The 17,158-nt window shown below is 50.9% G+C and overlaps 1 protein-coding gene and 2 pseudogenes across 1 annotated transcript in view; 1 reads left to right on the forward strand and 2 right to left on the reverse strand.

Moving 5' to 3' along the window:
• Nucleotides 1-17,158, forward strand: part of dgat2 (diacylglycerol O-acyltransferase 2) — a 52,337-nt gene that overhangs the window by 23,460 nt on the left and 11,719 nt on the right. The gene's annotated exons all lie outside the window — the stretch shown is intronic.
• Nucleotides 4,127-4,302, reverse strand: LOC139275473 (U2 spliceosomal RNA; annotated as a pseudogene).
• Nucleotides 4,427-4,627, reverse strand: LOC139275371 (U2 spliceosomal RNA; annotated as a pseudogene).

Raw genomic sequence — 17,158 nt, forward strand, 5'->3', positions numbered from 1 at the left:
GTAGTCCTTACTACTCGGGGGATCAAGGGGTATGGCTAGAAAGCAGGAAGGGGGTACTGAAGTTTCATGTTCAACTCATTGAATGGCGGTGCAGGCTAGAAGGGCTGAATGGCCTGCTCCTGCACCTATTTTCTATGTTTCTATGTTTCTATGTTTAACGGAGGGAGAGGGGAGTATTGAAATGCATCGGCCCTGCGCGATGCGCCCGGATAGCGCCCTCCCCGATCCCGCCCCAAGAGGAAGTGAATCGCACACCAACATTGCGCGCCACTTCCTGGCAAAGGGTGGTAACCCAATCTCTGACTCCAGAGCGCCGGGCGCTGAATATCCGGCCCCAGAGAGGTTACCGCCTCCAACTGGGGCGATGGGGAATTTCGGGCTCCTGGTATTTCTGGACGCGTCCGGCCCAGCTGATGGAGAAAGGGATGAGGGAGAAGGAGAGAAGAATCGTGGCAAGCGAGAGTGCGTAGACTGGAAATGACCAGAGTCTAGACGGAGTGATTTCATTCTCTCATTTAATTCTCTTCCGTTTTCTTGGAGCTCCCCGGACAACTGTATCATCAAAGAAAGAACTTGCATTTATATAGCGCCTTTCACATCCTTCGGGATGTCCCAAAGTGCATTTCAATGGTGACTACACTTCAAAAGTATGTCATTGCTGTAAAGTGCTTTGAGTGTTCGAAGACCAGGCCCTCAAATCTGCCAAATGGTCTATAGGGCTGTAGTGATTCCCGCCCTCCTGCATGGCTCAGAGACATGGACCATGTACAGTACACACCTCAAATCGCTGGAGTAATAGGGTTAGGGTTAGGGTAACACCTAACCACCAACGATGTCGCCGCAACATCCTGCAAATCCCCTGGGAGGACAGACGCACCAATATCAGTGTTCTCGATCAGGCCAACGTCCCCAACATCGAAGCACTGACCACACTCGACCAGTTCCGTTGGGCCGGCCACATTGTCCACATGTCCGACACAAGACTCCCAAAGCAAGTGCTCTACTCTGAACTCCTACACGGCAGACGAGCCCCAGGTGGGCAGCGGAAATGTTACAAGGACATCCTCAAAGTGCAACGTCCCCACCGACACCTGGGAGTCCCTGGCTGAAGACCGCCCTAAATGGAGGAAGAGCATCCGGGAGGGCACTGAGCACCTCGAGTCTCGTCGCCGAGAGCATGCAGAAAGTAAGCACAGGCAGCGGAAGGAGCGTGCGGCAAACCAGACTCCCCACCCACCCTTTCCTTCAACCACTGTCTGTCCCACCTGTGACCGAGACTGTAATTCCGTATTGGACTGTACAGTCACCTGAGAACTCACTCATAGAGTGGAAGCAAGTCTTCCTCGATTTCGAGGGACTGCCTATGATGATGATGATTTGGGTCGTCCTGAGCTTGTGAAGGGTGCTATAGAAATGCAGGTTTGTTTTTACCCACTTTTGTCAAAGCCTTGGGGGGAAAAGATAAGTTGGTGAGAGAGGATGCAAGTGCAGTAAATGAAAGCCTTGCATTCATTGTTGTTACCTTGGGTGCTGCATTCTGTTCAGTCATTGGGCAATGACTGTTACCCAATGGAGCATTCGGTATAGCCTTTGCAAGTAACTTCTCTTAGTGACGTTGTGCTAAAAATCAACAGATATCCTCCAACAATTGTGCAGCTAGTGAGCCTCCAGATAGCTGCACAGTGACCTTTGTACAGTATTGTTTATTGAGTAAATTGGGTCTATACTCTAGGTGATCTCATTGAGACATACTAGATTCTGAGGGGGATTGGCAGGGTAGATGCAGGGAGGATGTTTCCCCCGGGCTGGGGAGTCTAGAACCAGGGGACACAGTCTCAGGATAAGGGGTTGGCCATTTAGGTCTGAGATGAGGAGGAATTTCTTCACTCAGAGGCTGGTGAATCTTTGGAATTCTCTGCTCCAGAGGGCTATGGATGCTCCGTCGTTGAATATATTCAAGGCTGAGATCGATAGATTTTCGGGGAATCAAGGGATATGGGGATCGCGTGGGAAAGTGGAATTGAGGTCGAAGATCAGCCATGAACTCATTGAATAGCGGAGCAGGCTCGAGAGGCCGTGTGGCCAACTCCTGCTCCATTTTTTATAGAAACATAGAAAATAGGTGCAGGAGTAGGCCATTCGGCCCTTCGAGCCTGCACCACCATTCAATAAGATCATGGCTGATCATTCATCTCAGTACCCCTTTCCTGTTTTCTCTCCATACCCCTCGTCCCTTTAGCCGTAAGGGCCTTATCTAACTCCCTCTTGAAGATATCCAATGAACTGGCCTCAACAACTCTCTGCAGTAGAGAATTCCACAGGTTAACAACTCTCTGAGTGAAGAAGTTTCTCCTCATCTCAGTCCTAAATGACTTACCCCTTATCCTTAGACTATGTCCCCTGGTACTGGACTTCTCCAACATCAGGAACATTCTTCCCACATCTAACCTGTCCAGTCCCATCAGAATTTTATATGTTTCTATGAGATCCCCTCTCATCCTTCTAAACTCCAGTGAATAAAGGCCCAGTCAATCCAGTCTCTTCTCATATGTCAGTCCAGTCATCCCGGGAATCAGTCTGGTGAACCTTCGTTGTACTCCCTCAATAGCAAGAACGTCCTTCCTCAGATTAGGAGACCAAAACTGAACACACTATTCCAGGTGAGGCCTCACCAAGGCCCTGTACAACTGCAGTAAGACATCCCTGCTCCTATACTCAAATCCCCTAGCTATGAAGGCCAACATAACATTTGCCGCCTTCACCACCTGCTGTACCTGCATGCCAACTTTCAATGACTGATGTACCATGACACCCAGGTCTCGCTGCACCTCCCCTTTTCTTAATCTGCTGCCATTCAGATGATAATCTGCCTTCATGTTTTTGCCGCCAAAGTGGATAACCTCACATTTATCCACATTATACTGCATCTGCCATGCATTTGCCCATTCACCTAACCTGTCCAAGTCACCCTGCAGCCTCTTAGCGTCCTCCTCACAGCTCACACCGCCACCTAGTTTAGTGTCATCTGCAAACTTGGAGATATTACACTCAATTCCTTCATCTAAATCATTAATGTATATTGTAAAGAGCTGGGGTCCCAGCACTGAGCCCTGCGGCACACCACTAGTCACTGCCTGCCATTCTGAAAAGGACCCGTTTATCCCGTCTCTCTGCTTCCTGTCTGCCAACCAGTTCTCTATCCACATCAGTACATTACCCCCAATACCATGTGCTTTAATTTTGCACACCAATCTCTTGTGTGGGACCTTGTCAAAAGCCTTTTGAAAGTCCAAATACACCACATCCACTGGTTCTCCCTTGTCCACTCTACTAGTTACATCCTCAAAAAATTCCAGAAGATTTGTCAAGCATGATTTCCCCTTCATAAATCCATGCTGACTTGGACCGATCCTCTCTCTGCTTTCCAATTGTGTTCTTATGCGAATGGGATGGTGGCGGGGGAGGGATGGGTGCACAAATCAGTTCCCGTGTTGGGGATGAGAATTTTGTCCCCTTCGCACATCTCGTTTCCTCGTTACTTTCTGGCCCTTCTTGTGAAAGCGTTACAAAATATTTACAGCATAGGAAGAGGCCATTCGGCTCAACTGGTCTATGCCGGAGTTTATGCTTCACGTGGACCTCCTCTTCATCTTCTGAGGCAGCCCCTCGGAGTCGAGGATGACTTGCTTCCACACTAAGAATGAGTTTTCAGGTGACTGATGAGACCAATGCGGGATCTACAGTCTCTGTCACGGGTGGGGCAGACGGTGGTTGGAGGGACGGGTGGGTGGGGGGGGGGGGGGGCTTGGGTTGCCGTACGCTCCTTCCGCTGTTTGCGCTTGGCTTCCACGTGCTCCCGACGAAGAGCCGCGAGGTGTTCGGTGTCTTCCCGGACGCTCCTCCCCCACGTTGAGCGGTCTTGGGCCAGGGACTCCCAGGTGTCGGTGGGGATGTTGCACTTTTTCCAAGGAGGCTTTGAGTGTGTCCTTGAAGCCTGACCATGCTCCAAACTGCGACCTGGGTTTTGATGATTTTTTTTTAATGTCCATTTTCTTTCCAGATCAACTCTAACGCCAAAGATCACTTTGCGCCAATATATTTGATCTTGGGCCAAAAGGCCGAGAGGCGAAGTTGCACCGTTCCTGGAAATATTGCAATACCAGGTCGGTGCATGGAGTGGACGGGGCAAGCCCCTGATCCAGCTCCCTGTCCAAAAAATCAATTCAATATCATGTCCCCATAGGGGATATTAAACTGATAAGAACAGATACTACACTTGATCTTAGCCAAAAGGCGCGCGGTTTTGATGATTTTTTTTTTATTCGTTGCCAATCTTTCCAATTCTTTGTCAGATCACAAACGCCAGAAGTCACCTTGCACACATCAAGGATCACTCTGCGCCAATGCTCTTAGCCAAAAGGCCTAGAGCCACTGCACCGTTCCTGGAAGTACTGCAATACCAGGTTCGTGCCATGGAGGTGGATGGGTCAGGTCCCCCACACACCTCCTATTTCCAAAAAGCATAGGAGAACCACCTTCCTGATCCAGGGAGAACCACTTTGGGGTCATGGTTACTCCCCTGTCAGGTCAGTTACGCATGATCTTAGCCAAAAGGCCGAGAAGCCCGCCTCGAAGCCGTTGCACACTTGGAACGGCTCGTGGTGGAGGTTATAGTGGTATGCTCTTTTATCCTCCCGACCTATGGTGGTGTCCTCTCGAAGGTCGGGGTGGCCCACAAACAGCACCTTGATAAAGACCAGATAATCTGTTTATTAATGATGTCGGTTGAGGGATAAATATTGGCCCCAGGACATGTAGCTTTGGACTTGGAACATGGGAACAGGAGGAGGCCATTCGGCCCCTCGAGCTTGCACCGCCATTCAGTGAGATCACAGCTGACCTGTGACCCAACTCCATAAACCCACCTTTGTCCCGTACCCCTTAATACCTTTGGCTAACAAAAAGCTGTCAATCTCCGATTTAAAATGAACAATTAATCTACCATCAGTTGCCGCTTGCGTAAGAGTTCCAAACTTCTTTGTGTGTAGAAGTGTTTCCTAATTTCACTCCTGAAAGGTCTGGCTCTAATTTTTACACTCTGTCCCCCTTGTCCTAGACCAGCAGGAATAGTGTCTCTCTCTCTCGACGTGGACTGAGGGTTGGAAGATGGGAATTGCGAGATGAAAAAGACCAAAGTCCATTTAGTTCGCTCCCAACCTGGGGCTGCTCAATGCTGGTGATGTAATTGGGAGATGTGGTCCGCTCCTCTGTGTTGATTGACCTTTGACCCTCAATGCGTGTAAAGTCCCCCAATATGGGTCTTGGGGGATTAGGAAGGAGTTTGATAGGGTAGGCGTAGAGAAGATGTTTTCACTTGTGTGGGAGGCCAGAATCTAGGGCTGTCAACATAAGGCAGTCACTGATAAATCCAATAGGGAATTCAGGAGAAACCTCTTTACCCAGAGACTGGTGAGAATGTCACTCGCGCCTCTGAGTCCGAAGGTTGTGGGTTCAAGTCCCACACCAGGAGCTTGAGCACATAAATCTAGGTTGACACTCCCAGTGCAGTGCTGAGGGAGCGCCGCACTGTCGGAGGGGCAGTGCTGAGGGAGCGCCGCACTGTCGGAGGGGCAGTGCTGAGGGAGCGCCGCACTGTCGGAGGGGCAGTGCTGAGGGAGCGCCGCACTGTCGGAGGGGCAGTGCTGAGGGAGTGCCACACTGTCGGATGGGCAGTACCGGCTTATATACAGTGCTCTCAAGGGATGCTGGGATCCCTTGGGACTTCAGGGGATGCGCTCCCTGGTGGCGGAACATGGGAGTGCATGCTCTACTGATACACAACATCTCTTTGCCCCCCCCCAGCCCCCAAGTCAAAGTGAAAACTATTTACAAGGTGAGGCGGTCGGGAGCCTTTCTTTCCCTGGTGGACCGCCTCGGTACAAATGTCTGTTCTGGTGTGTTGGCTGTGCCCTCGCTGGGCTGGCGTGTTGTTGGCCCTGCAGGGCTGCTGGGTGAGCCTGGCCTTGCTGAGCTGTTGGACGTGATGGGTTCGATTTTCTGGTCTGGGGTGGTGCCGTTGATCCTTTGGGCATGTGTTGTGGGCTCGAAAAAGGTGGTGTCTGCTGTGGGTTGTTCAGGGCAGTCTGTGAACCGCAGCCTCGTTTGGTCCAGGTGCTTTCTGCAAATTTATCCACTGTCTAGTTTGACTACAAACACCCTACTCCCTTCTTTAGCTATCACCATGCCCACGATCCACTTGGGACCATGTCCATAGTTTAGCACATACACAGTGTCATTCAGATCAATTTCCCGTGATACAGTGGCACGACCATCGTTTACATTTTGTTGCTGTCGCCTGCTCTCTACCTGATCATGCAGGTTGGGGTGAACCAGCGAGAGTCCGGTTTTAAGTGTCCTTTTCATGAGTAGCTCAGCCAGGGGCACCCCTGTGAGCGAGTGGGGTCTCGTGTGGTAGCTGAGCAGTACTCGGGACAGGCGGGTTTGGAGTGAGCCTTCTGTGACTCGTTTAAGGCTCTGTTTGATTGTTTGTACTGCCCGCTCTGCCTGCCCATTGGAGGCTGGTTTAAACGGGGCCGAGATGACATGTTTGATCCCATTGCGGGTCACGAATTCTTTAAATTCGGCACTGGTGAAACATGGCCTGTTGTCAATGACTAGTATGTCAGGCAGGCCATGGGTGGCAAACATGGCCCTCAGGCTTTCAATGGTGGCGGTGGCGGTGCTTCCCGACATTATTTCACATTCAATCCATTTTGAAAAAGCATCCACCACCACCAGGAACATTTTACCGAGAAACAGGCCCGCATGGATCCTCGACCATGGTCTAGAGGGCCGGGACCACAAACAATGCCTGGCTCAAAAAGGGAAGGAAATGTGTTAAGAACCTGGGTACATGAGGCCTCATCGACATGTGATAGCGCTCGGATGTCATCCCAGTTCCAGCAGATTTTGGCCAGCCAGCTCCTTCCAAGAAGTGTGGGGCCACCGCCCGGGACAATCCAGAGTGGCAGTTCGTGCACCGTGCCCTCATAGGTGACCTTGACCATGGCGCTGCCCAGGACAGTAATGAGCTCTTTGGTGTACGTTCTCAGTTTCGTGTGGATGGGGCTCAGAGCTGGTCTGAGTGCCTTGTTGCACCACAGTCTCTCAAACATCTTTTTACTCATGATGGATTGGCTAGTGCCAGTGTCCAGTTCCATGGCTACAGGTAAGCCATTCAAGTTTACATTTAGCATTATGGGTGGACATTTCATCAAAAATGTGTGCACCCCACTTGTACTTCAGCATCTGCCTCCTCTTTCTCAGGCTCGAAATTGCTTTCATCCACCATGGACCGATCTTCTTCTGCCACGTGGTGGTTAGCAGGTTTTGCAGAGCTTGCAGCTCGTCTGCAAGCTCATTGGAGGTGCCCCATTGTTCCACAGCTCTTGCAAACATACCCTTTGAAGTGGCATGAATAGGCTGAATGGAAGCCTCCACAATGCCAACAAGGTGTGAATTGCCTTGTATTCATCCTTTATTGGGGACTTCATCTGGGTCACCTGAGGCCTGCTGGCAGTTGCAGACTTGTGGTTTCTGCCCTGTACATTTCTGCTCGCAAACACAGTTCCAGTTAATTTATGAACATTGCTCGCACTTGTGTGCTGAGATTTGGTGTTATCACTGGTGGACATAAACGCCTGTGCTATCGCAATGACCTTACTGAGGGTCAGTGTCTCTACAGTCAAAAATTTTTGTAGGATGGTCTCGTGGCCAATGCCCAGTACAAAAAAAGTCTCTGAGCATCTGCTCCAGGTAGCCATCAAACTCACATTGCCCTGCAAGTCACCTTAGCTCGGCGACGTAGCTCGCCACTTCCTGACCTTCAGATCGCTGGCACGTGTAGAACTGATACCTCGCCATCAGCACGCTCTCCCTCGGGAGAAGATGCTCCCGAGCCATTGTACACAGCTCCTCATACGATTTATCTGTGGGTTTCACCGGAGCCAGAAAATTCTTCTTGAGGCTGTAGGTCGGTGCCCCGCAGACTGTGAGGAGGACCGCTCTCCTTTTTGCAGCACTTCCTTCTCCGCCCAGCTCGTTGGTTACAAAGTACTGGTCTAACCGCTCGACATAGGCTTCCCAGTCCTCACCCTCCGAGAACTTCTCCAGGATGCCTACAGTTTGCTGAATCTTTGCGTTGGATTTGTATACTCGTCGCCAGTTATTGTGTTCCTAACACAGATGAGACTGCACACAGGGAGGTTAAAGTAACAGTGACCTCAGTCTTTAATAAGACATTCCAGAGTGAGGAACAGGCCTTAGGGGCCAGCTTATATACAGTGCTCCCAAGGAATGCTGGGATCCCTTGGGACTTCAGGCGATGCGCTCCCTGGTGGCGGTACATGGGAGTGCATGCTTTACAGATACGCAACAATTTTGAAGACGAGCAGGGGAGTTATCCCCGGTGTGCTGGGGCCAATATTTATCCCTCAATCAGCATCACTAAAACAGATTATCTGGTCATTATCACAATGCTGTTTGTGGGAGCTTGCTGTGTGCAAATTGGCTGCTGTGTTTCCCACATTACAACTGTGACTACACTCCAAAAGTACTTCATTGGCTGTAAATTGTTTTGGGAGGTCCGGTGGTCATCAAAGGTGCTATATAAATGCAAGTCTGTTTTTCTTTTTTCTTTCACACGGAGAGGTTGAGGCAAATAGTATCGATGTATTTAAGGGGAAGCTGGATAAACACATGGGGGAGAAAGGAATAGAAGGATATGGTGATGGGGTGAGTTGAAGAGGGATGGGAGGGGGCTGGTGTGGAGCATAAACCCCGGCACAGAGCGGTTGGGCCCAATGGGCTGTTTCTGTGCTGTATATTGCATCGGTGGGTAAGGAGCTATAATAATCATAGGCAGTCCCTTGGAATCGAGGAAGACTTGCTTCCACTCTTAAAATGAGCCCTTAGGTGGCTGTACAGTCCAATACGAGAACCACAGTCTCTGTCACAGGTGGGACAGATAGTCGTTGAGGGAAAGGGTGGGTGGGGAGTCTGGTTTGCCGCACGCTCCTTCCGCTGCCTGCGCTTGCTTTCTGCATGCTCTCGGCGACGAGACTCGAGGTGCTCAGCGCCCTCCCGGATGCACTTCCTCCACTTAGGTCGGTCTTTGGCCAGGGACTCCCAGGTGTCAGTGGGGATGTTGCACTTTATCAGGGAGGCTTTGAGGGTGTCCCTGTAACGTTTCCTCTGCCCACCTGGGGCTCGTTTGCCGTGTAGAAGTTCCGAGTAGAGCGCTTGCTTTGGGAGTCTTGTGTCAGGCACGCAGACAATGTGGCCCGCCCAACGGAGCTGGTCGAGTGTGGTCAGTGTTTCAATGCTGGGGATGTGGACCATGGAAGAAGCTTTCACATGTTGGCCTGTTGACCATCCTCCAAGGGGAAAAGTCTGAATGTATGAAAGCGCCAATCTGTACACTGTGTACGTGAGAGTGGCTCGTTGTGATTATCTGTGAAATCTTTCCCCGGACTCTATCGGGACTTTAACCTTAGTGATAGCAAAACTCTCAGCACTTTTTAATTGTCTAGCTTTTATCTTGTGCTGACCTCCAGCACGAGTACCTACACTGCAGATCCAGGTACTGATGTCCCCTGCAATGGAGTGTAAGCTCGCTTTTGCTGGGAATAGAATCCGGCAGAAATTAACTGTTTTACAGCCTTTGAGTAACTATTTAACTTGATGTCCATAATTATCCTGATTGTGTGAATTTGGATTGGTTTAAAAAAAAAATGTTTTTTCTTGTATCCAGCTTGAATTGAAAAGAAAGATTTGGATTTATATAGCGCCTTTCACGATCACCGGACTTCTCGAAGCACTTTACAGCCGCTCCCTCAGTACTGCCCCTCTGACAGCGCTGCACTCCCTCAGTACTGCCCCTCCGACAGCGCTGCGCTCCCTCAGTACTGCCCCTCCGACAGCGCAGCGCTCCCTCAGTACTGCCCCTCCGACAGCGCAGCGCTCCCTCAGTACTGCCCGTCCGACAGCGCAGCGCTCCCTCAGTACTGCCCCTCCGACAGCGCGGCACTCCCTCAGTACTGCCCCTCCGACAGTGCGGCACTCCCTCAGTACTGCCCCTCCGACAGCGCGGCGCTCCCTCAGTACTGCCCCTCCGACAGTGCGGCACTCCCTCAGTACTGCCCCTCCGACAGTGCGGCACTCCCTCAGTACTGCCCCTCCGACAGTGCGGCACTCCCTCAGCACTGCCCCTCCGACAGCGCTGCGCTCCCTCAGCACTGCACTGAGTATCGTCTAGATTTTTGTGCTCAAATTCCTGGAGTGGGACTTCTGACTGAGAGACTCCGAGGCGAGAGTGTTGCCCGTTGAGCCACGGCTAACACTGGTCAAAATTTCATCTTTCAGCTACTCGTCCATATAGTTTCTTTCTTTTTCTGTAAGAATTTGCAGGGCTGTGGGGAAAGAGTAGGCGGGGGAGTGAGACCAATGCTTCCTGAAACTGGCTGCGTGGCCCGTTCAATTTTCCGCGTATGCGCATTTATTTACATTGTAAAGCCGGTGAGCAGCCTGCGCGGGACCTCCAGACCACTGCACGGCTGTGCAGATTAACGGGAGGTTTACGTGGGACTAATTGGATAACACGGGCACTATGGGCTGAATGGCCTCCTGTGTCATTATGATCAATGATGCAGTCAATATTTTGGAGGGGGGGGGGGGCATGTGATTTTTCTGCGCTCAGGATTGCCAGACTTACCCTGGGTGGGTGTCGGCCTCTCTCCTGTCTTCCCTGAAGTTGCATTCATTCTGCTCGTTGCTGAAGTCCATTGCTGCCTGTCGCTCCCACCCCCTCCCCCCCCTCCCTTCACCACCCCACCCAGTCCCTCTCCGCCCCAGGGACCTGGGTAGCAGGATTGTGCAGCACGCTGCGCAGACATCCATTGGATGCCCACGAACAATTGATAAATGGAGACGTGACAACCAGCTTAAGAACTTGTGTCGGCTGTGGCTGAGTGGGCAGCACCCTCGCCTCGGAGTCAGACGGTTTTGGGTTCAAGCCCCACTCCAGGGACTTGAGCCCCAACATCTAGGCTGACACTCCCAGTGCAGCGCTGAGGGCGCGCCGCCCTGTCGGAGGGGCAGCGCTGAGGGAGCGCCGCCCTGTCGGAGGGGCAGCGCTGAGGGAGCGCCGCACTGTCGGAGGGGCAGCGCTGAGGGAGCGCCGCCCTGTCGGAGGGGCAGCGCTGAGGGAGCGCCGCCCTGTCGGAGGGGCAGCGCTGAGGGAGCGCCGCACTGTCGGAGGGGCAGCGCTGAGGGAGCGCCGCCCTGTCGGAGGGGCAGCGCTGAGGGAGCGCCGCCCTGTCGGAGGGGCAGCGCTGAGGGAGCGCCGCCCTGTCGGAGATGTCGTCTTTCGGATGAGACGTTAAACCGAGGCCCCATCTGCTCTCTCAGCTGGACGTAAAAGGATCCCATGGCACTATTTCGAAGAAGAGCAGGGGAGTTACCCCCGGTGTCCTGGGGCCAATATTTATCCCTCCATGAACATCATATTATCTGGTCATTATCAGCTTGCTGTGCTCAAATTGGCTGCCGCGTTTCCCACATTACAACAGTGACTACACTTCAACAAGTACTTCATTAGCTGTAAAGTGCTTTGGGACGTCCGGTGGTCGTGAGCGGTGCTGTAGAAATATAAGTCTTTCTTTAAACTTGCAGCCTCCTAGATCCCTAATAACTATATTCGTCACAGGTAAAATTTTCCACTTTGCTTTTACATCAGTCGTCCATGACCTGTGTACATCAAGTGTCACCATCATGCTCTCCTTCCTCTTATTGTGTCATGTCAACATTGTACAGCTGTCTCCTGCTGATAGACCTCTAGGGCTAGTTTATTGACGCAAACTCCAGAATACGCCATCCACCTCTTGCCCAGTGAGGGGGGGGGGGTTAGAATTACAACATAGTATCCAGAGGAGAAATATTTGTGCAGATTTCATGTGGGTATCTGTAGTAATTTATATATCTTTTTTTTTAAGAGCACTTCCTTTAAGTTCTGACCTGAGGAAACTTTCTTTGTGAATTCTCGTGTCACTACTTTCATTTCTAGAGGGCTCGATATGTACAAAGTCGTCTCCGATCATTTTTCAAGTGATTTCAAAATTCTCCTACTTTCAAATCCCTCCATGGCCCTCGCTCCTCCCTATCTCTGTAATCTCCTCCGGCCCCACAACCCCCCGAGATGTCTGCGCTCCTCTAATTCTGTTTTTTTTTTAGCATCCCTGATTATAATCGCTCCACCATTGGTGGGTGTGCCTTCTGTTGCCTGGGCCCCAAGCTCTGGAACTCCCTGCCTAAAATTCTCCACCTCTCCACCTTTCTTGCTTCAAGACACTCCTTAAAACCGACCTCTTTGACCGAGCTTTGGTCACCTGCACTAATTTCTACTTGTGCGGCTCGAGAGAATATTTCCACTTGTGGGAGAGTCATAAATACAAGATAGTCACTACTCGGTTTAACAACAACAACTTTCATTTATATAGCGCCTTTAACGTAGTAAAATGTCCCATGGCGCTTCACAGGAGTGTTATAAGAAAAAAAAGAGATAAATTTGACACCGGGCCATGAAGGAAGAAATTACGGCAGATGAGGTAGGTTTTAGGAAGCGTCTTAAAGGAGGAAAGAGAGGTGGAGAGGTTTAGGGAGGGAGTTCCAGAGCTTGGGGCCCAGGCAACAGAAGGCACGGCCACCAATGGTTGAGCGATTTATAATCAGGGATGCTCAGGAGGGCAGAATTAGAGGAGCGCAGACATCTCGCGGGGGGGGGGGGGGGTTTGTAGGGCGGGAGAAGATTACAGAGATAGGGAGGGGCGAGGACATGGAGGGATTTGAAAATAAGGATGAGAATTTTGAAATCGAGGCATTGCTTAACCGGAAGCCAATGTAGGTCAGTGAGCACAGGGGTAATGAGTGAGCGGGACTTGGTGCGAATTAGGACACAGGGCAGCGAGCACAGGGGGTGATGGGTGAGCAGGACTTGGTGCGAGTTAGGACACGGGGCAGCGAGCACAGGGGGTGATGGGTGAGCGGGACTTGGTGCGAGTTAGGACATGGGGCAGTGAGCACAGGGGGTGATGGGTGAGCGGGACTTGGTGCGAGTTAGGACACGGGGCAGCGAGCACAGGGGGTGATGGGTGAGCGGGACTTGGTGCGAGTTAGGACACGGGGCAGCGAGCACAGGGGGTGATGGGTGAGCAGGACTTGGTGCGAGTTAGGACACGGGGCAGCGAGCACAGGGGGTGATGGGTGAGCGGGACTTGGTGCGAGTTAGGACACGGGGCAGTGAGCACAGGGGGTGATGGGTGAGCGGGACTTGGTGCGAGTTAGGACACGGGGCAGCGAGCACAGGGGGTGATGGGTGAGCGGGACTTGGTGCGAGTTAGGACACGGGGCAGCCGTTTAATATAAAGGTGGTACTAACGACAACAACAACTTGTATTTATATAGCATCTTTAGACAGAATTTGAGGAGTGCAGACATCTCAGGGCAGTGGTGGGGTGTTGTGGTGCTTAAAGAGATTCATCATCATCATAGGCAGTCCCTCGGAGTCGAGGATGATTTGCTTCCACTCTAGAAATGAGTTCTCAGGTGACTGAAGAGACCAATACGAGGGGTGATGGGTGAGCGGGGCTTGGTGCAAGTTAGGACACGGGGCAGCGAGGTCATGAAAGGCGCTATCTTTCCTTTTTTTTTAGAAAGAACTTGCATTTATATAGCGCCTTTCATGACACCTGACATCCCCAGGCACTTTACAGCCAATGAAGTGTAGTCACTGTTGTAATGTAGGAAACGCGGCAGCCAATTTGTGCACAGCAAGCTCCCACAAACAGCAATGAGATAATGACCAGATAATCTGTTTTAGTGATGTTGATTGAGGGATAAATATTGGGCCAGGACACCGGGGAGAACTCCCCTGCTCTTCTTCGAAATAGTGGCCGTGCGATCTTTTATATCCACCCTGCGAGAGCCTCGGTTTAACGCCTCATCTGAAAGACGGTTCCTCCCGACAGTGTGGCGCTCCCTCGGCGCTGCCCCTCCGACAGTGCGGCGCTCCCTCGGCGCTGCCCCTCCCGACAGTGCGGCGCTCCCTCGGCGCTGCCCCTCCGACAGTGCGGCGCTCCCTCGGCGCTGCCCCTCCGACAGTGCGGCGCTCCCTCGGCGCTGCCCCTCCGACAGTGCGGCGCTGCCCCCGGAGTGAGGGGGTCCTGTATTTTGTGCTCGAGTCTCTGGAGTGGGACTTGAGCCCACTTTCTCCTGACCCCAAGGCGAGCGAGTGCGCGACCCACCGAGCCACAGCTGGCAATAGAAGCAGAGCGCAAGGAATTAATGCTGATCTCAGCAAGTAAGGCTTAAAGCTGACGGCCCCTTTGGAGCCGATGCGTACTGACCAACAGACAGTATGATAGCCACGTTGCCAGCTGGACCAGAGCGATGGGACTGGCAGCAGGCTTTGGATCGCTAATATCAGCGGGCGCTTGGACTTTGCTTTTAATTACCATTGAGTAACCCGGGTGGGGAAATTGCTGCTGTGCGTCGGCCTGGCCATTGAAAGGTGCCTGTGTAAGCTCCTAGCTTTGCTCCACCCACACCAGCTATCCCTTATCTGCTTGTCTTACAGTGTTTGCTCAACAATTTGAGCTGAGCTAGCTGATCGTGCACAAGAAATCTGCTGCATTTTCACGTAATTCCGACAAGGGTCCCGGTTACAAGCCTGCTTCAGTTGCACAATGGATTGAGCGCCCTGGGTCGTACCGAGGGCTGTGTAAATGATCCTTGCACTTTTTAAATCTTAGGGGTTAAAAAAAAGTTAACCTCTGCAATTTTATTCTTGGTTAAACAGTTGATGAGAATTCTAGTTTTTAAAATAAACTTATTTTTGTGCGTGGGACTTGATTTAAATTGCTTCCTCTTAAACTTGGAAAGGGAACCTGGATTACATTCACGCAAACTTCTCTCTCTATCTTCACCCCAAGATTCTTCTTTTTTTTAATTAATGCTGAGTTTATATACAGCACAGGAGGAGACTATTCGGCCCATCGAGCCTGTGCCGGCTCTGTGAGTGAGCGATCCAATCAGCCCCACACCCCCCCCCCGCTCTTTCCCCACAGACCAGCAAATTTTACCCCTTCAAGTATTTATCCAATTCCCTGTTTGAAAGTTACTATTGAATCTGCTCCCACCGCCCTTTCAGGCAGCGCGTTCCCGATCACCACAACTCGCTGTGTTTTTAAAAAAAAAAAACCCGAATTCTCCTCATCCCCTCCTGTGGCTTTTTTTCGACAATTACCTGAAATCGGTGCCCGCTGGTTACTGACCCTCCTGCCGGTGGCAACTGATTTAACAGATTATCTGGTCATTACCGTTTGTGGGAGCTTGCTGTGCGCTAATTGGTTGCAGTGTTTCCCACATTACAACAGTGACTACACTCCAAAAGTTTATCTCTGTCTCCCTTTCTCCCTCTCTTTCTCTTTCTCTCTCTCTCTATCTCTCTCGTGCCGTTTTTCTCACCTCTCTCTCTCTCTCCTTTTCTCTCCTCTCTCTCTCTCTCTCCTTTTCTCTCCTCTCTCTCTCCTTTTCTCTCCTCTCTCCTTTTCTCTCTCTCCTTTTTTCTCTCCTCTCTCTCCCCTTTTTTCTCTCCTCTCCCTCCCCTTTTTTCTCTCCTCTCTCTCCCCTTTTTTCTCTCTCTCTCTCTCTCCCCTTTTTTCTCTCCTCTCTCTCCCCTTTTTTCTCTCTCTCTCCCCTTTTTTCTCTCTCTCCCCTTTTTTCTCTCTCTCCCCTTTTTTCTCTCTCTCTCTCCCCTTTTTTCTCTCTCTCCCCTTTTTTCTCTCTCTCTCTCCCCTTTTTTCTCTCTCTCTCTCCCCTTTTTTCTCTCTCTCTCTCCCCTTTTTTCTCTCTCTCTCTCCCCTTTTTTCTCTCTCTCTCTCCCCTTTTTTCTCTCTCTCTCTCCCCTTTTTTCTCTCTCTCTCTCCCCTTTTTTCTCTCTCTCTCTCCCCTTTTTTCTCTCTCTCTCTCCCCTTTTTTCTCTCTCTCTCTCCCCTTTTTTCTCTCTCTCTCTCCCCTTTTTTCTCTCTCTCTCCCCTTTTTTCTCTCTCTCTCCCCTTTTTTCTCTCTCTCCCCTTTTTTCTCTCTCTCTCCCCTTTTTTCTCTCTCTCTCCCCTTTTTTTTCTCTCTCTCTCCCCTTTTTTTTCTCTCTCTCTCCCCTTTTTTTTCTCTCTCTCTCCCCTTTTTTTCTCTCTCTCCCCTTTTTTTCTCTCTCTCTCCCCTTTTTTCTCTCTCTCTCTCTCCCCTTTTTTTTCTCTCTCTCTCTCCCCTTTTTTCTCTCTCTCTCTCTCTCCCCTTTTTTCTCTCTCTCTCACTCTCTCTCTCTCCCCTTATTTCTCTCTCTCTCTCTCTCCCCTTTTTTCTCTCTCTCTCTCTCTCCCCTTTTTTCTCTCTCTCTCTCTCCCCTTTTTTTTCTCTCTCCCCTTTTTTTTCTCTCTCCCTTTTTTTTCTCTCTCTCTTTTTTTTCTCTCTCTCTCCCCTTTTTTCTCTCTCTCTCTCTCCCCCTTTTTCTCTCTCTCTCCCCTTTTTTTCTCTCTCTCTCTCTCTCTCCTTTTCTCTCTCTCTCTCCTTTTCTCTCTCTCTCTCCTTTTCTCTCTCTCTCTCCTTTTTTCTTTCTCTCTCCCCTTTTTTCTTTCTCTCTCCCCTTTTTTCTTTCTCTCTCCCCTTTTTTCTCTCTCTCTCTCTCTCCCCTTTTCTCTCTCTCGCTCTCCCCTTTTTTCTCTCTCTCGCTCTCCCCTTTTCTCTCTCTCTCTCTCGCTCTCCCCTTTTCTCTCTCTCTCTCTCTCTCTCTTTCATTTACACCCTTCCTAACTGAGTGTAAATTTAGGTAAAATTGTGCACATTGCCACTGTTAGGACAGGTGTTGGTCACAGAGGTAGGTTTTAAGGAGCGTTCTAAAGGTGGAGAGAGAGAGAGAGTGAGCACAAGCCAAAAGTACGTCATTGGCTATAAAATCTTAAAGGAGGTAGAGAGGCGGAGAGGTTTAGGGAGTGAGTTCCAGAGCTTGGGACCCAGGCAGCTAAAGGCACGGCCACCGATGGTGGAG

This window comes from Pristiophorus japonicus, chromosome 10, assembly GCF_044704955.1.
Source record: "Pristiophorus japonicus isolate sPriJap1 chromosome 10, sPriJap1.hap1, whole genome shotgun sequence".
NCBI classification, from domain to species: domain Eukaryota; kingdom Metazoa; phylum Chordata; class Chondrichthyes; family Pristiophoridae; genus Pristiophorus; species Pristiophorus japonicus.